Source organism: Mirounga angustirostris, unplaced genomic scaffold, assembly GCF_029215605.1.
Source record: "Mirounga angustirostris isolate CCGP_5_RB_7025 unplaced genomic scaffold, mMirAng1.0.hap1 SCAF_6, whole genome shotgun sequence".
NCBI classification, from domain to species: domain Eukaryota; kingdom Metazoa; phylum Chordata; class Mammalia; order Carnivora; family Phocidae; genus Mirounga; species Mirounga angustirostris.
In genome coordinates, this window is record NW_026991714.1 from 114,165,955 (window position 1) to 114,193,185 (window position 27,231).

Below are 27,231 nucleotides of genomic sequence, written 5' to 3' on the forward strand. Positions count from 1 at the left end.
ACTCGGTAGTGGCAACAGGACACGGAGTTCCGTTATAAAAATAAATGGGGTCATTTGAGTCTCTACGGTGAACTTGGTTTGGCACGAAGCTCTTCAACTGCACCTGAGATCAATAAAAGTAATAGTACCGAGTCACCTCCATCGTGAAATTCTGCTCTTCTTTGGGGAGAACTTGAGATTTCCTTCTCTTTCCTTCTCTTGACTCCCAGTGGAGGGCAGGGGCATTGAAGTGTGCTTTCCTGTCCCTCTGCCCTGCTCTAGCAGGGTGAGTCACTCTTTTTTGTTGTTGTTGTTGTTTTAATTTTATTATGTTATGTTAGTCACCATACAATACATCATTGGTTTTTGATGTGGTGATCCACGATCCATTGTTTTCGAATAACACCCAGTGCTCCATGCAGTATGTGCCCTCCTTAATACCCATCACGGGGCTAACCCATCCCCCCACACCCCTCCCCTCTAAAACCCTGTTTGTTTCTCAGAGTCCATAGGCTCTCATGGTTTATCTCTCCCTCCGATTTCCCTCCCTTCATTTTTCCCTTGCTTCTCCTAATGTCCTCCATGCTATTCCTTATGTTCCACAAATAAGTGAAACCATATGATAATTGACTTTCTCTGCTTGACTTATTTCACTTAGCATAATCTCCAGTCCCATCCCTGTTGATGTAAAAGTTGGGTATTCATCCTTTCTGATGGCTGAGTAATATTCCATTGTATATATGGACCACATCTTCTTTATCTGTTCATCTGTTGAAGGGCATCTCGGCTCTTTCCACAGTTTTGCTGTTGTGGACATTGCTGTCATGAACATTGTGGTGCATATGGCCCTTCTTTTCACTACATCTGTGTCTTTGGGGTAAATACCCAGCAGTGCAATTGCTGGGTCATAGGGTAGCTCTATTTTTAATTTTTTGATGAATCTCCACACTGTTTTCCAAAGTGGCTGTACCAACTTGCATTCCCACCAACAGTGTAAGAGGGTTCCCCTTTCTCCACAACCTCTCCAACATCTGTTGTTTCTTTCCCTGTCCATTTTTGCCATTCTAACTGGTGTAAGGTGGTATCTCAGTGTGGTTTTGATTTGGATTTCCCTGACGGCTAATGATGATGAACATTTTTTCATGTATCTGTTAGCCATTTGTATGTCTTCTTCAGAGAAGTGTCTTTTCATATCTTCTGCCCATTTTTTGACTTGATTATTTGTTTTTTGGGTGTTGAGTTTGAGAAGTTCTTTATAGATCTTGGATACCAGCCCTTTATCTGTAGTGTCATTTGCAAATATCTTCTCCCATTCTGTGGGTAGCCTCTTTGTTTTGTTGACAGTTTCCTTTGCTGGGCAGAAGCTTTTTATCTTGAGTCACTCTTGATCTTATCTCCTGCTGGGTCCTGGGATGCTTCCTGGACACAATGATCTGTGGGGTTGGCCCTTGTCCCTGCAGCTCCCTGACATGAGCGACCCTAGGAGCATCCAAGAGTGACCCTTCTCCCCACTGTCAGGGGTGCAGGGTCTCCCCACACCTTTTCTAGAAACCTCTGGGCTAGTCCCTCAGCCCTGTCTCTCATCTACTCTCAGGGACACCAGAAGTGGTTTTATGGGTTGGCAACCTACACAATCCCACAGGATCCCGGACTCAGAAGGGCCCTGTACTGCGGATTTAGTGCTCTGCCCCTGCTGATCACCTTCTGGGAATTCTTCATAATCTTATCTTTGAATCTGTGCTTTATACACAAAGTCCCGTGGTGCAATGGAGCATGTCCTGGGGCTTGGCAGCTCAACTCACAAGGGTCCTACCTCCCATTGCTTTCCCACCTCCAGGGTCCCAAGCATCTTGAACCCACCCAGCCTCCACCTTTCAACCCAGTGCAGCTGCCACCCTCTGCCCCTGGTGCAGGCCTGAGCATGGGCATGGGGAGGGTCAAGGTCAGGTATGTGTGCCCCACACATCTTGGGATAGGGCGCGGTGATGGCTGTCCACACTCCAGGTGGGCCACACCATGGCATGCTCCATGGGTGATTGGGGAGGGCAAGACTTTCTTACTCTGATCCAGGTGCTAGCTGCGTCCTGACACCCCAGGGTCTCCTCTAAATTGGGGGTTGAAGCAGCATGCCCATGGGGAAGGAAAATGCCTGGCTCTGTGCCCCTGTCCCTGGATGGGACACAGTACATCAGTCCAGCTGATGGCTGGCAGGAGAGGGAACCTGACTTGTGGGGTCTACACAGGCCTTTATATCTTTGCATCTGAAGGAGCAGGACGGTAAATATTGAAAACAGGTCAAGAGAGTGAAACTGCAGAAATAAATGGGAAAAAAAAAATCTTTTTTTTTTTTTTTGTATCTTTAATGGCCCTTCTGCTTTTTGAACAAGAGGTTTTTTTATGAATTTTTATTTGGCCCTGAGTCCCCAAATAATGGGGCTTGAATCCCCTCCTCTTTGATCCCCTCCACTTCTCTCAGGTGCCATGAAAAATTTGGGAGGGAGGAGATGGGGGTGGCGCAGGTGCCAGGCATGGACATCTCTAGCAGCCCTCCATGGTCTGGAAATGTCCCACGCTTCTGCAAGTCGGTTGCTTTCAAAACTCTGCCCATGGAATCTGGTCCAGGCCCTCTTTGTCCCAGGTTTCCCTAAGTTAGAGAGAAAATGTATCTCTCTCTTTTTTTTAAATATTTTATTCATTTTTTTGACAGAGAGAGACACAGCGAAAGAGGGAACACAAGCAGGGGGAGTGGGGGAGGGAGAAGCAGGCTTCCTGCCGAGCAGGGAGCCCGATGCAGGGCTCGATCCCAGGACCCCGGGATCATGATATGAGCCAAAGGCAGACGCCTAACGACTGAGCCACCCAGGTGCCCGAGAAAATTATCGCTTGATTCATGTAATCTCTGTCCTATTTTTTGCTGCTGTCAATCAAAAATCTGGCCGCACTCTTTGATGTGTAAGAAGAGATTGGTCTCAAAAAGTGCAAAATCCATTGTTAAGTGTCCTTGATGTTTCCAGTTATTGTCTGCCCACATTAGTACACCACTTCCCATGTGGCCGCAAGAGCTACTATTATTATACTGCTGTGCATATTTATGTGTGCGTATAAATAAATGCGCACACAGGAAATGAAATTTTGAAGTCAATAAATCTGTTAAAAAATCAAAAATATGTCATTGGGTAAGTCGTCCTACACACTCCTGCCAAATATCTCACTGTTGTAAAGCATGTCTGTGGTTTTTAAACCAAAATACATCAAGGAGTTCCTTTCTACCTGCTAGATGGGATGCTGCCCAGTTCATGAATTGTTGAATAAAGCCAATTAGATCTTCAAAAAAAAAAAAATACATCAAAGACCACAATGTAGGAGCTAAAATATAAAACTCTTAGAAGAAAACACAGGGGTAGATCTTCACGACCTTGGATTTGGCAGAGGATTCTCAGCTAGGACATCAAAAGCACGGGCAACAAAAGAAAAAATAGATAAAGTGGAATTCACCAATAAACTTTTGCTTTTCAAAGTAAAAAAAGTCAACACACAGAGTGGGAGAAAATTTTTGAAAATCATATGTTTTATAAGGGATTTATATCTAGAATATATAAAGAACAGTTGCAACGGAATGATAAAGAGACAACCCAATTTGAAAAATGGGCAAAGGATCTGAACTGACATTTCTCCAAAGAAGATATGCACAATAAGCACATGAAGTTCAATAAGCCCATGAAGAGATGCTCAACATCATGAGCCATCAGGGAAATGCAAATCAAAATAGTAATGAGAATACACTTCATGCCCACTAGCATGGCTATCATATAAAAGTCAGATAATAACAAGTGTTGGCCAAATTAGAACCTTCATACATTGCTGGTAAGAATGCAAAATGGTGCAGCTGCTGTGGAAAACAGTCTGGCGGTTCCTCAAAAGGTGAAACATCATTACCATAAGACCCAGCAATTCCACTCCTGGGTGTGTACTCAAGAGAAATGAAAATATATATCCACACAAAAACTGGTATGGATCAATAACAGCATTATCCACCATAGCCAAAAGATGTAAACAACCCAATGTCCATCAAAACATAAATGGATAAACAAAATTTGATGTATCCATATGATGGAATATTACTTGGCCATCAAAAGGAACAAAGTAGTGGCAAATGCTACAACGTGGATGAACCTTAAAAACATGATGCTAAGTGCCAGAAACCAGTCACAAAAGACCACATATTGTATGGTATAATTTACATGAAATGAGCAGAATAAGCAAATCTATAGTGATTGAAAGTAGCTTAGTTTTCTACTGCTAGGGGAGCAGGGCATTAAGCTAAGGGGTGCAGGTTTCCTTTTGGGGTGATGAAAACGTTCTAAAATTGACTTGAGGTTGCACAACTCTGTGACTGTATCGAAACCATCAGACTGTATACTTTGTACCTTTTGCCTATGGTATGTGACTTATACCTCAATAAAATTGATTTTTTTTTAAAGATACCTAGGTTTTATTGAACAAGGTTAGTATTTTTGTCCCTCCAGAAGCCCTGTTACGGATTTCACATGCTTGAGAACCAACTGGACAAAGCGCTCTGACCTGCTCCATGCCTCACCACCCCACCCCTGCAGTACAATTGCTTTTGTATTTATTCTGTTTCCTGGAAATCAAGCCAAGCCCACCCCCATTGGCAATGACAGAGTGTGACGGGGTCCATTTAGAAGCTGGGCCTTGTCAATTACTCCAGGACACGACTGACCCCAAGATGTGAGAGAAGCCCGTCCGAGACCCACTTCCCACTGCTCCAGCCCATGCGCTCTGAACTTCAGAAATGTCCATGCCCAATGTCACATACCCATACCCTTTCTGCTGGCAAAGCAGGGATGGATGTACATCCTCCTCTGCAGACAAGTTGCAATTCAAACTTCACTATTTGGGAAGGGCCCAAAGGAATAGTGCCAAGGTCCCATGAAAACGACCTTTCCCTCATTCCCCCGGGGAGACCTCAGGGTTAATCCCAACACTCAGGAGTCACACCCTCCCATCCTGCAGTGTGTGCAAAAAACAAGTGTTTGCTGACTTCCAGGGACCCTAGATCTGAACGATCCCCTCTGGATTGCCAATGCAAGACTGGATCTCCTCTTTCCAGAGTTCTCAGCCTTTTCTTGCTCACCCACAACTTTCTGTGATAGATCAAAAGGCACTAATTAGGGACCACTGGCAGTTCTAAGGGAGCCACCGAGAGTCTGAAGAGATCTACCAGTGCAGCAACAACAGAGGCCGGGCAAGGGCCTCATCCTAGCAACAGCTGAAGGTAAAAGGGAAGACCCATCAGTTTCGCTGGGCTGGAGAGTGTGCCCCCAAATTCGTGTCCTTCCTGGAGTTTTAGAACATGGTCTTATTCAGAAATATGGCCATCACAGGTATAATTAGTTCAGATGAGCTCATACTGACGCAGAGGGGGTCCTTAATCTGATGGAACTGGTGCCCTTAGAAGAAAAGGAAGAGACACAGACACACGGGAAGAATGTCAGGTGACAACAGAGACAGAGATGAGGATGATGCCGCTACAAGCCAAGGAAACCGGGGCGCCTGGGTGGCTCAGTTGGTTAAGCGACTGCCTTCGGCTCAGGTCATGATCCTGGAGTCCCGGGATCGACCCGCATCGGGCTCCCTGCTCGGCGAGGAGCCTGCTTCTCCCTCTAACCCTCCCCCCTCTCATATACTCTCTCTCTCTCTCTCTCTCTCTCATTCTCGCTCTCTCAAATAAATAAATAAATCTTAAAAAAAAAAAAAATACAAGCCAAGGAAACCAAGGATTGCCAGCAGCATCGGAAGCTGGGAGACAGGTGAGGAAGGATCCTCCCCTCAGAGGGAGCACAGCCCTGCCGATACCTTGATTTCAGTCTTCTGGCCTCCCGCGCAGAGAGAGAATAAGGTTCTGTTGTTTTGAGCCGCCCAGTTTGTGCTGGTTTGTTACAGCGGCTACAAGAAACCAGTGCATCAGTCTTATTCCTGAAGCGGCACAGGGCTGTTCTGATGTCCACAGCTCTGCGGGGAAGACACACCGAACGAGTAACCACAAATCAGCAGGTACTTGAGCATTGTCCCAGGAACTGGGATTAACGTCGCCGGAGAGTGTTGCTGGCTCGTGGGAAGCGGGTGAGCCTCTGGAGAAAGAGCCATTCTGCGGAGACCATTTCCAGGCTTTGGACAGAAGCAGAAGGGCTACATGAACAAAACAAAACCATAAAAGTTTTAGAGGGAAAAAAGAGATTATTTTTACAACTTGAGGGTGGGGGTTCCCTTCCACAGGAAGGAAGATTCCATACCCAGAAGCCATAAAGGAAACAACTGACAGATTAATCTCATAAAAATTAAAAACTTCTGTAGATCAAAACACACAATAAGGAAAGTTTAAAACAAACAAACAAACAGCGTGAGGCGTTTTCTAACAAGCAAAGAATTAGTAGCCAAAAACAGCTCTCACAAATATCGCACACACACACAAACACACACATACACACCAATCCAATAGAAAAATGGGTAAGAAATTTGAAGGCCCATTAAGATGAGGGCAATGCGGGGTGCCTGGGTGGCTCAGTCGTTAAGCGTCTGCCTTCGGCTCAGGTCATGATCCCAGGGTCCTGGGATGGAGCCTTATGTCGGGCTCCCTGCTCCATGGGGAGCCTGCTTCTCCCTCTGCCTGCCATTCCACCTGCTTGTATTCTCTCTCTATGACAAATAAATAAATAAAATCTTAAAAAAAAAAAAAAAGATGAGGGCAATGCAGCAATGTGTTGGATGTTCAAGCAGGGCTCCCTCAGTCTCAGTTTGGGCAGAAACTCCAAAGGTCAAAGACCACACAGTAGGTGCCAACAAGCCCCCAGGGTCTAAATGCTGGATCCCTAATTCAGGACCCACTGAAAGGATTATCTAATCATGTACCTTCCACCCATGGGAGAGGGAGGGACAGAACAGCTGGTCCTGGGCTGGGCAAGAACAGAGCAGGACGGGATGGGAGAAGTCTCCAGACGGGGACCAAGCAAAGGAAGACTGTGGGCTCCCAGCACCTTGTGCTGTCTTGGTATGTTTATCTCTAGCCCCTCCTGAAAGTCCGCTAGAATGACAGTAAAGGAGGGAAAATAAGGCAAACACTTCAATGGACAAAGAAAGTAGAGAGGAAGCAACAGTGACAAACTCTTGGAACCGGGAAGGCGGCTGCATGCATGGTCACCACATAGTGGCTCGGAGCAGCCTGAGGTCTGACCAGGAGCAAGGGAGTCAAGAAGTAAAGCAAAGTATGCCAGAGCCACTCAAGGGGCACAGGGATTTCTCAAAGCGGCAGTGTGGGTGCAACTGAAAATGGAGGATTGATTAAAAATTAGTATGAGAGGGGCGCCTGGCTGGTTCTGTCAATTAAACATCTGACTCTTGATTTTGGCTCAGGTAATGGTCTCAAGGTCATGAGATTGAGCCCCGTGTGGGGCTTAGCATTGGGTGTGGAGCCTGCTTAAGATTCTCTCTCTCCGTCTCCCTCTGCCTCTCCCCCCTGCTCATGCGTGCACACATACACACTATCTCTAAAACCAAAAAACAAAACTTAAAAACATGAGTATGAGAATATTTTGACCCATGGTCTCTTGTTCCAATCTGTGCAGGTAAAACATTACCTCCCCAGCATCCTGGCAGAAGACAGGGCTCTGTTCTCCAGTGAGAGGGAACCAGGGGCCTCTGGACTCAGGAACCATGGGCACAGATGCAGGTGAGGGCATCTGGCTGACAACAAGGATGAAGTGAAAGTTGACACACCGAATGCTGAAACCCACACCCTACCCTTCTCTCGCCCTGAGAACTAGGAGCCAAGCTTATAATCTTTGTGCAAAACTTTGGATGATTCTTCTCTGGGGATACTGGCCAGCCCAATAGAATTTATGCAGATACTGGTTGTTTGGAGGCCCCGGTAAAGTGGTCAAGGTCAGTCCTCCTCCAACAAAGCCCCACCCAGACACACAGAGCTTAAAGTGTATGTGTTGGAGTCTTACTCTTTACATAAAGTCAGAGATGAAAACTATCAAAGCCTAAAAAAAAAGAGCTTAGAGGAAACAGACAACTCATGGAGCAGGGAAAATAGTTATAATATAATATAACGTAATATGTTAAGTTATAAGCGCCATCTCCAGGTAATAAGATATTAACATGCATCCATGAAATGAAAACTTGTTGCTTAAAAAATAACTACAAAGTAAGTTTTAAAAGGATCATTTGGAATTTTAAAAGTATTCTGGGAAATTAAATTGGCAGATACCCAAAACAACTGCATATAAGAAGTTTCTCAGAGTCCATAGTCTCTCATGGTTCATCTCTCCCACCGATTTCCCCCCCTTCATTTTTCCCTTCCTTCTCCTAATGTCCTCCATGCTATTCCTTATGTTCCACAAATAAGTGAAACCACCTCAAAAACTAATGGTGTATTGTATGGTGACTAACATAACATAATAAAATTTTAAAAATTAAAAAAAAAAGAAATTTCAATTTTAAGTTTAAGAGGCACCTTCCAAAAGACAGAATAGAAAGAAAAAGATGGAAAATAAGAGAGAAACACTAGAAAAATTAGAGAATTGGCCCAGGAAGTCCATAACTGAAAAACAGGAAGGTCTAAAAAAAGAACAGAAAATATACATGGGGGAGGGGAAGGAGGGTAGAAAATAATACAAGAAAATGTACTAGATTATGAGCATCAGTCATGAGCCTCCAGTTTGAAAGGACTCGCTGAGTACCCCCATGTGAAGAGAGACCCACACCAGTGCACCCCAAGGATGAAAAGAAAATTCTGAATAATTTCAGAGACAAAAGTGGCCTCATGTGAAGGAAAGAGGTGAGACCAAATCTGACTTCTCACAGCCGCTCTGTGAGCCCGAGGCAGTGGGTGACGACCTCCCAGTCCCAGGGGCAAAAATTTCCAAAGAAGCTGCCAATCAAATGTGAGGGTGGGAGAGTGAATTTTTGCATGGACAAGCTCTCAAAATACTTTCCTAACACTGAACGTTTCTCAGAAAGCTACTGGAGAAGGTGCTTCGCCCCAACAAGGGAGAAAACCAAGACAGGACATTGGATTCAGCACATAGAGACCCAGCGCAGGGAAGTCAGAGGGTCCCCAGGCCCCCAAGACCACAGCGGGGGTGGACGCACAGGCTGCGGGGGTGGGGGTAAGAGGGGGGTGTCTCCTGAGGAAGGAGGCTGGGCCGCAGCACAAGTATCTGCTAGAAAGAGAGCCCCCTCCAGCCTGAAGTCTAGGAATGGATGGTCACTGAACACTAAACAAAGGAAAAGCTTGGCAGCCCCTCATTCCAAGCAGAACAAAAGGTTGTACAAAATGGGAAATGTGCACTACATGGTTAGGCTGGGAATAATAGGAACATCGTCACAATTATGTAAATACTGAATATTGATTTGGCCAAAAATGACACTCTTAACTACCATGTTGGGCTTGAGGAGAAAGGAGTGCACATATGCAGGGGGAGAGGGAGGGCGGTTTACAAGAGTTACGTCCTCCTCTGCTGTAGTAGGAATTCATTAAATCACATTTAAACTGGAAAATCAAGAAATGGCAGTCCAAGCATGTTATTTTAAAGTAAGGAGGAAAGCACCAGAAGAATCTGTGAGAAGAATTCGAAGTGATGGCCTCTGGGGAGTGAGAATCAGGAGCGGGGAAGAGAGATGCTGGTTTTCATTATGAGTCTTGCAGAACCATTTGACTTTTAAAACTATGTACATGTATGACTTTGATAAACAAATTTTTTTAAAAAAAGCTATCAAAGAAACAACAAGGAAAGAGTAAGTGGGCCAAGTCAGCACATTTCAGACTTTTTAATCCACATCTCGCCAATGAGTAAAGACCTCCATAACTTGACTTGTTAAATGAGGGAGAGGCAATCAGTTTTCACAGTTGCTTACTGTAACTGCTTATTACAATTATTCCGAGGATGAAACCCTTCCCCCAGGCTCTATGATGCCACGTGGACACAGCCCACCTGAGTGACACCCCTTACCTCTGGTGGTGGTGGGGAACAGCACCGTCCCCAGTTGTAGTTTGGATCGGGGGGAGCCATCAAAAGGCGGCCCCCTCAAGACTCATTCATTCCCTCCTGGTCTGCTCTCTGTGCTCTGGGTAAATCTGACCGCTCTGCCGGCCCGCCTGTTCTCTCCGGAGGGCTGCCCCACAGTGGGGCGGGGAGGATGGCAGCAGGGTGTGGGAAGGCCAAAGCCCCAGGGGACCTCACAGCTGTGGCATACTGTCCATCACTGGGGCCGCCAATACCTCTCTTGCTCGTCCTGCTGAAACCTGTCTCCTGCGTCTCGTTTCTCAGTTGGATGTGAGCAGGGGAGGCGAATAATGGGGTGTTATTTATGAGTCTCTCGAAACTCCCACAGCCATGTGTCAGGCGCGGTGCCTGGTGCTTTGTAAATGCACCATGTCCTTTGATCCCCACAGCCCTCACGGTGAAATTATGACCCTGTGAATCTGAGCCTGGGTCTCTGGGACTCCAGTGGGGCTCTCCTTTCTCTGTGCTGCACGCCTCAGTTGGTAGAAGCATGCTCACCTCTCAGGGTGGGTGAGGAGTCATCGTGACATGGTCGGCTGGGAAGCCCTTGTCCCCTGGAGAGCATCAAGCGCATCTTGGCCTCTAGATTTCGTTGTCTGTCATGTGGCTGGTAATCCCCGTGAATTCTCCTGGCTCTGTCTCCTCATGGCCACAGATGTGGCGGCGATCATGGCCCTGTTCCCTGCTCTTCTCAGCCCACACGTTCCCCTCAGATGATTTCATCCGCCACATGGCTCCAATTACCATCTATCTGCTCAGATTTATGTCCCCAGCCCAGACTGTGTACGTGGCTCCAGACGCATGCCGCCCAGGCTCATCTCCCTCAGCAGCTCCGTGGTTGCTAGCGCTCTCGGGTCCCCAGTGACCGCGGTATCCTCCTTCCCAGGTCTGCTTCTCCTCCAGTGTCCTCTATCACAGTCTCCCTCACACCGCATCTCCCTGACACTGTTCCTGGCCTCTCAGCCTGAGAAGATGCTTGGCTTCCTTCCTTCGCACAGGCCACTAGGCCTTCCTGCTGGGACTGTGATGGCCTCTTAACCGCTCGCCCATTTCCACTCGTGACTCCGTCTAGTCCATTCTGTGCACTAGTCAGGATAATATTTTGGAGACACAAATCCTCTCATTTTACTCCTTCATTGAAAGCCCATCCAGGCTCAGATGTTGCTTACTAGTGAAGACCCCCTCAGACTAGCTTGAGTTCCCCTACCTGTTGCTCCTCTAACATATGGGACAACTGGAAAAGAACTTACTGCGATTATACTTTTGTTATCTGTCCTTCTGGGAGACTACCTTCCCAGCAGGATGATGGCACCTCGAACGTACCAGCCACTCCTGCCTGTTTCTCAACTGGGTCCCAGGGCCTTGCTCAGATGTAGTGCATAGTAGGGTTAGTAAATATCCACTGAATGGATTACTTGGAAGTGGCTATTAAAATAAATTACAAAAATACTGAATGTATTGATTTTTTAATAGATATTTTTTGGAGACGTTTTGGTTCACAGCAAAATTGAGCTGACTACAGAGCATTCCCATACGCTTTGTCCCCCCTCTAAGGCCTCCCCCATTTATCAACATCTCCCACCAGAGAGGTACATTTGTTATCACTGATGAACTACACTGACACATTATTATCCGGAGTTTACATTAGAGTTCACTCTGGTGTTGTCCATTCGATGGGTTTGGACATATGTATAATAACATGGCTCCCCCATTTTAGCATCATAGAGTAGTTTTACTGCCCTAAGAAGCCTCTGTGTTCCTCTTATTCATTCCTCTCTCCCAGAAAATGCCTAGCAACCACTGATCTTTCTACCATCTTCATAGTTTTGCCTTTTCCAGAAAGTCATATAGTTGAGATTCTATAGTATGTACAGTTTTTTACCCATTTTTAATCAGGCTGTTCATTTTCTTATTGTTGGGTTTTAAGAGTCCTTTGTATATTTTAAATAAGTCCTTTATCAGGTTATGTCTTTTGTAAATATTGTTCCCCAGTCTGTGGCTTGTCTTCTCATTTTCTTGAATTATATTGATTTTTTTTTTTTGAAGATGGAATTGGCTTTATTAAGCAATTCATGAATTGGGCAACATCCCATATAGCAAGTAGAGAGATGCTCCTGAATTATATTGATTCTTAAGGACAGAAATAAACCTGGAACTATTTTAAAGAGTTTGTAACATATGCAAGATAGATCCAGGGCCTTGAACCCACGCACAGTCATAGACTCATAGGAACTCCTTGATCTAAGAGAGCAAGTTTGTCGGGAGTTAAAGGGGTATCTTCTTAAGTGTTCCAGTGAAGCTGGACTATGAATGTGGTAAAGTCTGTCCCACCTGCCAAACCAGTCACCCATCTCCTGGGCTGGCCAGTGTCCAGACTAAGGTTTTGGAGTACCAAGGCCAAAAGTCCTTTGGATAGAGACTCCATAGAGCATTGGTGGAGGGGAGGCAATGCGGGACTGATGCCAGAGGTAAATTTACCTTCAAGTTAATGACAGTTCCAAGACAGACCCCAATTTACAGGGGCCCCTCCCAAGGCCCCGGAGGAGCCCCAGCAATGTAAGTAAGTAAGATAGCCTTCTATGTGCACTGGGGTTTCCCCTGTGCCGTGTATCTTTCCCCCTTGTTAGATGGAACTGAAGGGGCATCAGGCGTTTGAGGATCCAAACTAAGGAGAAGTTCATTTGGGAATATATGATTTAACATATAACTTGGAGAGACGTTTTTAAATGTTGCAATAAAACAAATAGAAAGTTACAGTTTTCTGATCTGGAGATACAATTTTGTCCTACTTAACTTTTTAATTAAGAAACTGAGGAAAAAATCAGATAAAAATGAATGGAATAGAAGACAAGCTATAAAGATGAGCTGTGGAATCAGTAGAAATTATTGTTAATCACATTAAATTTTTAAATGTTCCAATTTTACTATGAAGAGGAAGAGATAAATTGGTAATAAAAATAATGACTAGGCTCTTAGAGTGTTTAGTAATCTCACTAAAAGGGTGAATTCTGTGAAAAGGTTGGGAAGATACTGAAATTTCCTGCTGAATTGACCCAAACTGAAAGAAACACATTAAAAAAACTCATAAATGCCAGTAGAATACAAGCATCGATGTGACCATCATCATTCAGAGACTATATAAGATTAATAACCACGTGGAAAACTAGAAATGCCCTAAAATCTTGCAGCTCAGGTACAACAGGAGCATAACACAGGTGTTCCCCAATCTGATAAAACTCTAATTATGCCATTATCAATGCGTTATGAAGGTGAAAGCAATTGGTCTAAACTACCAAAAAAAATTTTTTAATGGTTTTGATCACTTATGCCCTGAAGACAGACTGAATTATCTTTTTATTATGACTAGAGAAAATCATTGTCATATGAAGAGAACAAAGAATACTCAGCTGAGGGGCGCCTGGGTGGCTCAGTTGGTTAGGCAACTGCCTTCAGCTCAGGTCATGATCCCAGGGTCCTGGGATCGAGTCCCACATCGGGCTCCCGGCTCAGCAGGAAGCCTGCTTCTCCCTCTCCCACTCCCCCTGCTTGTGTTCCTGCTCTCGCTGTCTCTGTCTCTGTCAAATAAATAAATAAAATCTTAAAAAAAAAAAAAAAGAATACTCAGCTGAAAATGTGTAAGGAAAGTATTATAGAAGTAGGTCCAGAATTTAGTAAAAATTATGTTTTTGAAGAATTTTGTGATGTTTGTTATTTATCAGCTTTTTAAAAAATTTGTAATTTATTGTGATTTTTGTCTCATTTAAAATAATCCCTTTGATGCTTTCATAGTTCTGTATTCATGCTTTTGTGTTCTTAATTCTTTTTTTTTAAGATTTTATTTACTTACTTGACAGAGAGAGAGAGACAGAAGAAGAGAGAGCGCACAAGCAGGGGCAGGAGCAGACGGAGAAGCAGACTCCCTGCGTCGTCCCAGGACCCTGGGATCATGACCTGAGCCGAAGGTAGATGCTTAACCAACTGAGCCACCCACGCGCCCTCGTGTTCTTATTCTTAAAGAAGTCCCCCAAGGTAAATAAAGACTGCTAGAATCAAGATCTGCTAGAACTGACTTGGGTGATAGGGGGATGGACACAGGCTTGCCCTTGATGCACATCCTCCTCTCCCTCACGCGGCCGTAGGCACACAGAAACAACCTGATGACCCGCAGAAGCAGAGCCTCACCTGCAGCAAAGGAGCGAGTTCTCTGTCCCTGATGTGTCAGCAGAGGGGACCCTACCAGGGAGGCCCTGACTCAAGTAGGGACTAGCGTGTAGTCACTGGAGATCTAAGCACCAGATTAGCTTTGGGGTCATTTCCAGCCCCGAGTCTTTTTTAAAGACTGGTGGTGGGCACTGTCACGCTCCTGCAGAGAAAATAAAGTGACTCAAGCTTTCTGGAAGACAAGTTGGCAATAAATATTCAATGCGTTCACACCCTTCAGCCCGGTGATTTCCCCTTCCTGGAATCTATGAATAGAAATGATTAGAAATGCAGACAAATATGTAAGCAAAATGAAGTTCCCATGGCGTTCACATGGCACAAGGATGATACAGTATCATCAGTGGTCAAAAAAAAATCCCTCTGTAATGTGTCTGCAGCTAGGTAGCTCTAACTAGGAGAAATTTATCAGAATTCTTGTGAAAATGCTTCTGAGCGGTACAATCTTTGTTAGTTTCTTTATGTATGTATCTGTGTGTGTGTGTGTGTGTGTGTGTAATGAACACAGATGACTTTGATCCTCAGAGGCAAATGCATTTTTAGATGAACCAGTGTGGAGGGAAACCAGACACCTACACTAGGTGCTTACACACCTGCTCCCACAGGAGTATCTTAGTCCTCATCAGTCTTTCTTTAAGATAACTGGCCTCAAAAATAAATAAATAAATAAATAAATAAATAAATAAATAAATAAATAAATAAATAAATAAATAAATAAAATAAAAATAAAATAAAATAAAATAACTGGCTTCAGCAGATAGAGACATGGGTCTCACCCACCTTCTTTCTCCGGGATCCCCGGCGCTATTGTGCAGACACTTTGATTTGGTAATGCTGGTAAACTCGAAGCAGCCCTTTGCGAGGTTCCTTGCATTCTAACAGGGCAGCTCTTCCCCGGGCTGGGTGAGCCGTCTTGTGCAGCCTCTCGGATCGCCAGGCAGGCCCCGTGGTTCTCACTTCCATAAGAGCTGTGGAGCTGTGTGGACCAAGATGTCTAGGAAGGCATAACCTGGAAACGCCCGTCCTCTGGCTGGGGAGTCCTTTGACGCTTGGAGAGAGCCGGGGCCGGGGGTGGAGGCAGAAAAATAGTAAGAGCCTGTGCAAATGAACCTCCCTCTCCTTACCTTTTTGTGAAGTGAGGAGCGGGGACTGAGAGACATCCCCCTGAGGGCCCCGGTCTGCCCCGTGAGCACGTCTGCCTGGATGGTGCCCCGTGACAATCACACAGTGAGGACATGGAGTCTGCCCCAGCCAGCGTGGCCAGCATGGCTGTGTTGTAGGTTGGACAGGTCTGTGTCACTCATCCTGACATCAAACTGCCTTCTCTAGTCTCCTGGAGTCTCTTTTGAGATAAGGCTGGGGTTATGGAAATGCATAAAGTAAACATGCTCCGCAGGCATCCTTTTTTAAACAGAGATGAGGAAGGGGAGAGGAGCCCAGAAGAGCCTGGTTTACCCAGGGGGCTGGATGTGTGGGTCGAACCCTGAGCGGGTCCAGCACTTCTGAGCAGACGTGGTGCTCAGTGCAGGATTGTGCTCAGGCCATGGCCCAGCAGAGCCAGCGTCCCAAACACAGGTGACTTCCGTGCAGGGGCTGCGCAGGATAGGACCCTCTGTAGGACTGGGTACCACAAGGGAGTCTCCACTGACCGTGGGAGGGAGGGTTCTGGAGAGAAAAAGGAGCACCAGGAGATCAAACTGGAGACACAACCCTGTGCAAGGGGCCAGGGGGTTAGGAGTACAGGGTGGGCTCGGTGCCCGAACACAGGGTGGCCCGCAGACCCCACCCTCCCAGAGGCTCTGCACCCACACACCCCGATCTCCCTTACTGGGGCTTCCCTCACAAGGGGTTTCTATGTGTCTCTCCAGCCAGCAGAGGCCACAGAAAAGAGGCGGAGCACAGCCTATCTGGAGTCTGTTCAGTCTGGTCCCGCGTGTTCCTCAGGCCAGGTCATGATGTGAAGGAACCACCCGATACAGAGGTTCTCTCTTCGAGGAAGCCGTGGGCATGGCCTTGCTTGCTCAGAAGAATGTCGGAGTCAGAGAAGGGTGACCACCATCTTGGAGAAGCTGGGGAAACTGAGATCTGTGGGGGAGGCATAACTTACTCAGAATCCCAGCTGGCGAAGGCAGATCTGGAAGCAACTGGAAAACCACACTGTGAATAACTATAGTTTGGCTCTGGCCACAACTCCCTCGGGGGCATTTTCCCCCCACATGGCCTGTTTACGGGCTCCCAAACCGTCCCCTGGAAGCTGCCCATCACCAGCCTCTAATCAAATGCACTTGGCGTTCCCGACCGCGGCCCCGCCTTCACGGACCGCCACGGCCCCCCAGTCCAGGCCGCACGCCCTTGGGGGTGCGCCGCTCTGGCTGCAGGAAGCCAGTCTGCTGGGAGATGCCGGGAAATGGTCTGCAGAGCCCTGATATGTATTACTTTCCAAATTTATCACGGCTCCGTCTTCCAACATAGAAAAATATGGTTTTGATTTTATCGTCGACACATTTTGCAGCCCCGGTCCATGGGTCCTGGGGGACAGACCCCTCCCGATGGGCTGGGCTCACAGAAGCAGCTGGGCCTTCCTGCAGGGTCCTGCTGCCGAGAGAAAGGCTCTGGCCTCGCCCCCTCCTTACTGGCCATCTGCAGCAAGCAGCCCACCCAGCCTTGCTGCCCCTCTCCCAGTACATCCCCGGGAGGGCTGAGGCCGTCCAGAGGGCTTTCCCTGGCACTCTGGGACCCCCTGGCAGCAGCCATGACTCAAGTTCTCGAGCACCTGGTATCTGCCAACGTTGTCGGCACAGGACCCTCCCAGCCCTGGCCAGGAGCCAGCAGAGGCCGGCCAGGGAGGGGAGCGGATTGCGGCGGTTGCTTCTGTGGGGAAGTGGGGTGGGCACCAGGCAGGCCCCAAGTCCGGCTGGAGCCCATGAGCCCAAGATGCCCAGCTGCACCCATCACAGCCATCCAGCTTGCCTCTCTTCCTGTCTCTCAATCTGTCTCTCCATCTCTGTCTCTGTCTCTCCCCCTCTGTCTCTGTCTTCCTCTCTTTCTGTTTCTCTCTGTCACTGCCCCTTTGTCTCTGTTGTTGTCTCTGTCTCTGTGTCTCTATGTCTGTCTTACTGTCTCTCTCTGTCTCCCTCCCCTCTCCTTCCCTCTCTGTCTTTCTCTATCTGTTTGTCTCTGTGTCTGTTTATCTCTGTCACTATCTCTTTGTCTCCGTCTTTCGTCTCTGGTGCTGTCCTTGTCTCTGCATCTCTAACAGTGTCTGTCTTTCTGTCTGTATTTGTCTGTCTCTCTCCCCCCTCTCCACCCCACCCCATCACCTCCAGGCTCATTCCCCCCGGCAAGCAGTTGCTCTGTGCCCAAGGCCATGGGGGGCCTGCCAGGGTGGGGCCTGCCACATTGCTCAGCTGTGCCTGCACCTGCCCAGGGCTGGCCCTGTCCTGCCCCACCTCTGGGCTGCGTCCTGACACCACAGAGCCCTCCCTGCTCCTCCCAGAGTGTGTGCTTGCTCCCTGCCCCCTCCCCACATTCCTGCTTCCCCGACAGTGGCTCAGAAGTCCTTAGTCTGTCCTGGAAGTTTGTGTCTGTCTGGAAGCTTGTGGAGAGTTCAGGAGCCTCATTTTGCCCTTTGTATTTGTCTTCCTCGGGGTGGAAAGAGTTTTCCTGTGTCTGCGATGTGGCTGGGGCCAATCGGCTCTGGCCTTCTCTCTGTCCGCATAACAGAAGCCAGGCGCCAAGCTGCCTGCAGCCCCCTGGGTCCCACGGTGGCTGCTCCCACCGGCTTCCCAGCCCAAACCCTCTGACTCGCTGGCTCTGAGGATGCGGGAACCCTCTCTCCCTGCTGCCCACCCTCATTCCTGGCTCCGCTTCCAGTCTACTAGACCACTGACCTTGGGTGCCTGTCACATCCCCCATGCTCCTCTCTAGGGCACATAGGACCATAGCCATATTGAGAGCCGGGGTCAAGGGGCCAAGAGTCCATGGAGGTCATCCCCATCACTGGTTGGGGGCTGTGTTAACAGAGCTGCCTGGAGAGATCCAGGCAGGGAACATAAACAGTGGCGGGGAACACTACAGAGAGCGGTGGGGTCTGGGGTAACCCCTTCAGCAGCTAGACAGGACAACCACTCTCCTTTTACACAGGGAGGCCAGATCCTCCAAATCTTCAAGAGAAACTGCACATCTGGATTTTTATATGATAATGTTGGGACATCATGAAACATGTTTTGAGAAACACTCTGTAGGCCAAATAAAATATATTGACAGAAATCTCCGGCTTGCATACCACCTCTATGACCTGTGTTGGGTGTCTCCTAACACCCACCCCCTAACCTTCTGACCACACTGAGAAGGACAGCGGGGGTTCCTCACAGGTCCTACACCCCTGCCTAGGTCACGGGCTCTGGCCCTACCGCCAGAGCCATAGAGGTCCTTGGAAGATCGCCTTGCAGAAGCCCACTGCTGTCTGCTCCTGGCTGGTCACCTTTGCCTGGCCTGCAGACCCTTGGGCCACCTTCCTTGCCTTTGACACGGCACGGCCCATCACAAACAGAGCTGAGACAGTAAAGCGGTCCAAGCCACAGGGGGCCCCAAGAGGACCGGGCTGTGGTTGACATGCTTGCTTTGGGTTGCTTTCCTTAGGTTTAAACAGAGCTACTTTCTGTCCCTACTCAGGCAAGCAGGTCAGAACACCCTGCCAGTGGCTGAGGCCCATGGCCCCCTAGGAAGTTCCTGCCTGCACACAGCCAGCCCAGCATGGGGCTGCCCCTCAGGGGGCAAGGGGCAAGCATGCGTGGGCCAGTCCCCAGCTTCACTGGGCTATAGCTGTGTGGTCTGGGCAAGTGACAATTCAGCTGACCTGCCACATCACCCCTAAAATAGGAACATGAATTACTTCATGCTAGATAAAATGGGACAAAATTAGGTAACTTCCTTAAATTCCCTCACAACTATCCCTCCCCATCTCCATTCTACTTTACAAATGGAATTCTCAGCTCCAGTAGAGTGGGGCTGTCCCTGGAAAAGCCCAGAGTTGAGAGTTTGATTTTCTTAACACCGAGTCTAGAAGCACCAGGGCTGGACTTAGGGCCTCCCCAGCTGGCTGCAAAGACCAACTTTGAGCTCCTTCCGCTCCCTCGACCTAGAGTTAACCCCCTCCCGCAGAGTCTGCCTTTGGCCCCGGCATCCAACGTGTGTGGGTACAGCGGGCTGAGCGCCCCACGGGGGCTGGGCTACCTCAGCTCTTGAGGACCTGTAGGCTTCTACCACCTGCCCCCACATGCCTGGGTCCCACCTCCCACCTGTGTAACACAGGCCCAGAAACTGTGTGTGTAACACTGAGCTTGGCCCACTGGACTCCTATACATCCCTCAGAACCTAGTCCAGACATACCTTCTACTGGAAGCTGTGCCTAGCAACGTGCAGCCCCTCAGGCTGGACTGAACCCCTCCTCTGGGCCTCCCCAGCACCCATCTTTGCCTTGATAGAGCACCCTTCCTGCAGTATGAATTCACAGTACAGTGAATGATGTAAGTGAGCAAGGCGGCCCCCTCTGGGGAAACTGTCTGGCCCAAGGGTCCCGGCAGCTGTTCCAAGGGCCCCCACTCCCCGTCTCAGCTGCCACCCTAGCCTGCTGTTCCCCACTCCCAAGCCAACCACACCCTGCTGGGAAGCCCGGGGCCACAGAGCCTGTGAGGACAGAGGACACAGCGTACGCTGGCTATCCCACTCAGGGCTCTGGGAGAAGCCCCTGGGGGAAGCCCCCTGGCCTCCGTGTTACCCTTGGCTCATTCTGTGTGGACTGGGACACCGTCCCTTTCTTTGGCTTCATTTTCACACCAGGCACTGGATGCCTTCCCGTCAGGGACTGTGTGTGCCTTCCTCAGGGCCCAGCCGGGCTGAGGGGTCCAGGAGCTCCAGGCCGCCCTGGGTATGACATCCTGCGGTATTAGCACAGAAGGTGATGAGGTGAAGACAGTTTGTCAGCTAGGACTGGGGCTAGATGACTATCTAAGTGATGCCAGAGATGGGCACACACTCAAAAATGTAAAAATATGTAGTGAGGGGGCTGAGGATGGAGGGGCACAGGTCCCTCGGCAGCACAGCTCCCCCTGCTGGTCATGCTCATGATGCAGCGCCACTAACCTGTGTCCCCTGTGGCAGAGAGGGACAGAGGGGACCAGGAGGCGTAGGGTGTGTGCGCACGCGCCCCCCCCCACACACTGACCCCTCTCTTGAGGACTCCCTCTGCCCACGGGCACCACTCACAGACCAGTCCCAGTGAACAAATTCAAAATCACCTCCTGTATGCAGACGCTGCCTTAGACTCACCTGGTCCAGGGCGACCCCTGGCTTGCGCTCCCTGTCTTCAATTTGCCACAGAGTCCTCTGTCCCCTTCCAACGTCCCCCACCCCAGGGAACTGGCCCTAGCCCCTTATCCCCTTACTGGGCCCTGGCCCAGATCCTCAGGCCCCCACCAGAATAAGTGCCCCGGGGCCCCACTAGGCGGCCGACCTCTGCACCCTCCCACACCCGCCCATCCTACACACAGCCCCACAGTCCACATGCCTCCATTGCCTGCTCGCAAACCTCCAGGACCTCCTTCCCTGAAAAAGCCCAGACTCCTCACTGTGGCAGTTAAACCTTGGGTGGTATGACCAGCCTGAGGACAGACTTCCCCGCCTCTACTCCCCACACATCCACCCTCCAAGCAACCCACAGCGCTACAGGACCGTTTCCTGAAATGCCTCCCACCTCCAGCCTCACAGACACCTCCACAACCCCACTCCCCTGCACAGGTGTACCCCACCTGACACACCCCACACACAGCCCTCCCCACTCATGCCCGTGGACAGACCACACCCCACTTCTCTTCCCCACTCCTGTGTCACAGCTACTTCCCAGCCACTTAGCCCTCGATGGGAGACCCCCACATCTAGAAGCACCCACTCCCCGGACACTCTCACGCCCACCCTCGCCCCGAGCTCGGGGGTCTGCACAGAAAGATCACAGGCCCCAGTGCCCAGTTTCCCAGGAGGAGCCTTTGAAAGAAATTGCACTCACAGAAAGCTCTGGTCCTCCAGGAGGGCAGCGGCTGGCTGCCAGGCCTACATGTCCCGGGGTGAGACAGGGCAGCTAACAGGCCCGTTGTTCATGCCTGAGCTGCTGGAACCAGGCAGGCCCTTCCCCAGAGCCCCTTCTCCATTTGAGGAGGCAGCAGGAAAACAAGGCCTTGTACCCAGGGGCCCAATGGCCCATTTGCGCAGCTCTCCTCAAGCAGAAATTTCCCACATGACCTCCAGCGGTGGGGAGGGGGTTGTCCAGCAGACAGGCCAGGCTCCTGGCTGGCAGTGGCCCTTTGTAAGGAGTCCTGCAGCCCCCAGACCACCTCCTTCCACTGTCCAGAGGTGCCTCAGTCTGCATGGGGCTTGGGAACGCACAGAGTTACATCCACATCACTAGGCCCCTTCCAAGCCACTGTGTGACCCTAGGCAAGGGATGGGAATTTTTCCTGCCTTGTTTCCTCATGCCCCCGTGCTGAAACAAGCTTGGAGGGCCCATGTGGAAATTAAGGAGAAAATGCTTTAGCAGCTGGTACCAGTAAGTCCCTTCTAACATATTCTCCTGCACTGCCATCCACCCAGTCTGTTTGCCCCAAATTTGAGCTACCTCAGGGCTCAGAGACATTCCCCAGGAGGGGGGCTCATCTCTCCCTTTCCCACTGAGGAGCACCATTCTGGCTGAGGGGGGGCGGGGGCAACGGGGTATATTCTCTGCTCAACCCGATGCCCAGCTCCCCTTGGCCTGCAGGCTCAGGTGCTGGCACTCCGCTTCTCCTGAATGATATTCTGACTTGTGCTGACCCTTTTCCCCAGCTGCTGGCCCAGGTGACCTTCTGAGTCCCACCTCTCAGCTCTACTCCCCCAACCCTGCCAGGCAACCTAGGACTTCCAGCCCTCTCTGCTCCTCTGACAGGTTGTGTGAGCCCCAGCGGCTTACTTCCTCATACCCAGACCCCTGGTAGGGCCAAGGGGACATCAGCAGGGCCTTTTCAGTGGAGGCTGGAAGGGGTGGGTGGTGTGAAACATACAGGTGTCCTCCATGATGCTCTTTGAGAGAGGACACAGAGACCCTACTAGCGACCTGGGCTTCTCGTCCCCCAGACCTCTTTAGAGAGACTCCCCTGTCCTGCCATCTGTGGCCTCCCTTTGTTCCCTACTCATGCTAGAACCTGGCCACCCCCACTCACCCCCACTCATGCTCCCCGAGCCCAAGGTCACATGGAGGCCCTGCTACTTGCATGACTGCCATGGTTCTTCCGTGGCTGGAAGCCTCAGGACACAGGTGTCAAGAGCTGGTTGTCATCTGCTGAGGTCCCCTCTGAAGGGGTCCCTCCCTTCAGGCCTGGACACATGGGTGGGCGGGCACATGTATGCATGGAGTGAAGTGGATTCTCAAGACCTCGGAGCCTGCCCCACCCGCCCACACTGCCATTGAAGGTAAGGTCAGTGGCTGGGCTCCTCCTTGCTTTGGGGCCACTCTGCTGAGACCCTATCCCCGTTTCATCTGACTCCATCCCTCCTCCTTCAGGACTGTTCTTAGCTGTCATGGAATCTTAGCTCTGGGAAGACCCACCCTTCTGCCCCCTCATCGTGGTAAGTAGAGCATTAACCAGTGGAGACCCTGAGGCCAGGGCAGGGGTGGGGATGTAGAAGGGCCCTGGGGAGAAAGCAGTGGGAATAAGAGAAAACAAGGCAAGCATGAGACAAAGGATTGAACAGGTTCTGGAAGGAGTGCTGTGCCATGCTGTGGCCAGGTCTACTGGTGGCTGTCTCCCAGGATGTGGAGCGAAAATGCACAGGTCAACACAACCAGAGTGACCAGGAAGAGCCTGGAAAGGCCGAAGAAGATGGTCCCCAGGGGACCCCAGAGCAATGGGGTTCCTGCTCTCTCGGCTAACAAGGGGCCGAGCCCAGGAGCGTGTGCCCAGCAAAGGGTAAGGGTCACCCGCCTCTCCAGGAAGACGTGCCGGTCAGTGGTCGGGGATTTTGAATGGGGTGTGAGAGCCCCGTACCACCCACAGTGACAGGGCTCTACCTTCCACGGCGGTCCACAGTATCTCTCCTACTCCCCATCTCCCAGACCTCCCCAGGCTCCCATGCTCCCACGCGTGCCCTGTGGGGATATACGCCAAGAGATTAAAGTCCCATCTATACGGTGGTGCCAAGAACCTCCCCGCCCACCACCACTGCCCAGCCCCTGTGTGGAGGAAGCAGACCAGTTTTCCACAGACATGTCACTCGATGCTCAGTCTCGTGAAGGAGAGCTGGAAGCCACGATGAGGCATCAGAATGGCCCGTGACACTGACCTCAACTCAGATGAGGGGGATGAGCCTCCTGGATCTGGATCAGCAGCTTTAGTCTAGACCCCTGACTCAGGGCACCAAGGCCCTGACAGCCCTCTCCTCTCTGAACAGAGTGGAGGGAGCACATCAGGAGCACATTCTCATCAGAAAGGATGCCCAGGGGCAACAACTGTTGCGAGCGATGCTCAAGCTCCCCTAGGATCATGGGCAGGGCATACTTGGGCCAGGAGTTCCGTGCCATGTAGCAGCCCCCCCCCCCGCCCCGGGGTCCACACTCATCACTGCCCCAAACCCTTGCTTGCTGTCTTCCCTCTCTATCTGGAGCTCCTCTCCACCAGGCAGACCGGGGGCTTGGGGCCTCACTGTCATGGCCCCGATTTGGGGGCCCCATGGCCAGATTATGGCGAGTTCTGCCAGGGGCCCATGCACGGGAGACAGCCTACTGGCAGCTCCAGCACCCCTACCCCCACCCCCCAAGCTCACCCCCTCCCACACAAAGCACAGGAGACCCCAGCCCTGGACATGGAGCCCAGCACATCTGTTCCAGTTTCCTCAGGAATATGAAAAAGATTGAACATGACAGGTCAGTTGTGTTCAAACAGGGTGGAGTGACCTCTGCAGGGCCCTTCCCTGATGCCAGGCATCTGAGGCAAACAGTGAACGTGCCTCCCGTCGTTTGGATGGTCCCTAATATCCAGCTGTTGGGCACCGGGGAGCTCCACCTTCCACATGAAGACCTGGGATTCTGAAGTGGGAAGGGTCCCAGAGGCCACTGGAGTGATGGTGGTCACTTCGCAGGTGAGTGTGCTCACCTGGATCTGTTTCCGTGATGCAGGCGTGACCAGGCAGGATCGGGGCTTTGCTCCTCCGGGGTTGCACGTCGCTGTACGAAGTGCCCCTGGTGAGTGCCGTGCACCCCGCGGTGCTCAGTAAATGCTGGAGAGTGTCCATGGACTTGAGGGCCAGTGGGGGTGGGTAGCGTCTCCCTGGCAGGCTTGATTCCCACGTGCACCGCCCCCACATGTGTGCCTGCTCCTCTGGGCCGAGGGAATTGTGTCGGGACAACGGGAAATCTTCTCCCTGGTCCTCTGCCAAGTGGGCCTGATGCCAGAGCTGCGATCCAGGGCATTCCTGCCAAGTTTCCAGGCTCTTGTCATGCTTCACTCCTACCCAGGGGGAAACCCCTGCACTTTCTCACTTCTTTTGAGACAGATCAAACTGAAGAGAGTTGGCTCACATCGAAGATGAGGCCTATTTTCTTTCCTCACATTTTTTGGAAGGAGGAAACAAATTGTTTTCCTTCTTTTCCATGGGATGCTGGTGATGGGCTCCGGGGGTCTGCTCGAAGCACCTGTTGCTAATTCCCAGGGCTGAGCAGAGGCGGTGGAAAGTGCCGACTGCCACAGGCTCTGGGATCAGACAGAGAAAAGGTCTCGAGGGTTCTCTGACGTCCAGCGGCAGTATCTTGCAGGAGGTAACTGGGGCCTTAGAGGTGCCTTGCCCGTGGACGTGGCAATGACGGGGCGGGAAGGGGAATCTTGACTGAGCCGGGGAGCCCCTCTCCCACTGGGCCCCATGGTCCCGCACTCCTGGGAATTCCCACGGCGGTGGGCTGAGCCTTTGAGAGCGGCCTGGGACAAAGGCAAAGGGCAAAGTTGAGCTCTCGCCCCAAGGTGAGCCTGCCTCCCTGACCTGAGCCATTTCCGCCCCTGTAGACTGACCCAGTGTTCTCTGAATACCTCCAGGGGAGAGTGCATGTCTTGGGGACAATCATACAAGCCCCACCGAGGCTCTCCAGTGCACAAAGTAAGGATGGCTACCTGGGCCTGCTCCCAGGCCCCTCCGGGTCTGGGGAGAACGACAAGGCGTCGGTCTTGCAGCCAGTGACAGAGCCCCTGACCCCGATGGGGCAGGGAGCGTCCCAAGAGGAGGTGGCTCCTCAGCTGAGCCTCACTGGTGGCCTGCAAGAATGGGGACGGTTCTCCCCACAAAGAGGTCTCCACGGAAGGGACGTGAAATGATTGTGGGATGCAGGACAGGTGTGTGAGCTCCATTTTTTTTTTTAACTGAAAAAGAAGAAAGAAAATGATACAGCTCAGCCTTACAGACCAGGTGCCATTAGGCAGATGCTGAAGGAACGTGTGTGTGCTGTCCACATTTCTAAAACACCCTTGTCCCTCTCCTCCTTCAAATCTGGGGCCCTCCTTGACTACCCCCCATGACACACACACTCATACCCTCCCCACGCCCCTCCGCCGCCCTGCAGTTTCTTCCCTGGCACCTCTTACCACGGACAGCATGGTTTGACCCCCTTGTGTTGTCCACCGTGGGTCCTCCCTCCACTACAACGTACATGTTGCCATGTCCTTCTGTGGCCCACACCCCACTCTGAGTACTTCCCACACATTAATCCATTTGAATCACATCCCGTGAGGTAGGTACTACTAAGATCCTTCTTCCACAGATGGGGAAAACATAGGCCCAGAGATGCTAAGTGCCCTGCCCTAAGTGACCAACTGGTTAACAGAACAAGAATTCAGACCTGGGTCTGTGCAGTTAACCCCTGGGCCATAGGGTCTCTAAAATGTCATTTAACCAATTTCTGGGATTCGTGTCTATTGTCTACAGTACTATATTCCCAGAGCCTAAGAGAGCATAAGGGCTTCATAAGGACTTGTCAAGTTAATGCATTTACCTCACCTCCCTGGCCTGTCTCCTCAGTGAGGCCTCCAACCTCTAGGCTATGCTGGGCCCCTCAGAAGGACCTATAACCCCCAGCAGCCGTGCACTGCAGTGAGAGCCCATCGTCCCCCAGGAAACAGGGAACACACTCTGAGATGCATCTTTGCGGGGTCCCCACTGGCTCAGGCCCCTGGGGCCTGTGAAAACAATGCACACACCCCCCGAGGGAGGGTCAGGTGATGCCCCCACCATACCAGGGCCAGTGTCCACATCGGGAGCAAGTCCTCTGGGCCAAGCAGCAAGGTGCTGCATAGGGCTGGAGCTGCCTCCCTGCCCCTTGTACCCTTCCAACCCACAGCTCCCTTTGGTCCCCAGCCCAGCCTAGAGGTCAGGGGCCTCACCGAGGAGACAGAAGCTTGTCACTAGAAACTTTGATGCAATGAAGGGAATAAAAAATGGCTAGAACTGGAGTTGAATCCCACCTCCCCACTTAGAAGCTGTGTGATTTTGGGCGAGTGTCCCCAAGCCAGGGCCTCGGCCCACATCTGTGGGACTTTACACCATACCCTAAATGACAATGTGCAGGCCCCCCACCTCTGAGGAAGGTCTTTCCTCCACAGCTCTGTGCTGAGCAGTGAGTGTACACCAGGCTGGGGACACGATCCCAGGACTTGGTGACAGAGCAGGAAGCAGAGTCCCTGTTCTCATGGCATTTATGATCGAGGGTGAGAAGAAGGATAGTATATACTCCCATACACACACACATAAAGGGTAATGAAAAAATAAAAGCAGGCTAAGAGAATGGAGAGTTGAGTCCTAAGTCTTTCCCAAGCTCTGTTTTTCTGCTCTGCACACAGTTTTGTCCCATGGAACCCCAGCCTCGATCTTTCCATCAGCC

The 27,231-nt window shown here is 50.6% G+C and overlaps 1 long non-coding RNA gene across 1 annotated transcript; it reads right to left on the reverse strand.

Moving 5' to 3' along the window:
* Nucleotides 1-2,655: 2,655 nt before the first annotated feature.
* Nucleotides 2,656-25,537, reverse strand: LOC123846618 (uncharacterized). The gene is made up of 3 exons (XR_006791328.3): nt 24,464-25,537; nt 15,066-16,370; nt 2,656-6,189 (listed from the first exon to the last, which is right to left on the reverse strand). It is a non-coding gene; the product is annotated as an uncharacterized LOC123846618 (long non-coding RNA).
* Nucleotides 25,538-27,231: the final 1,694 nt, after the last annotated feature.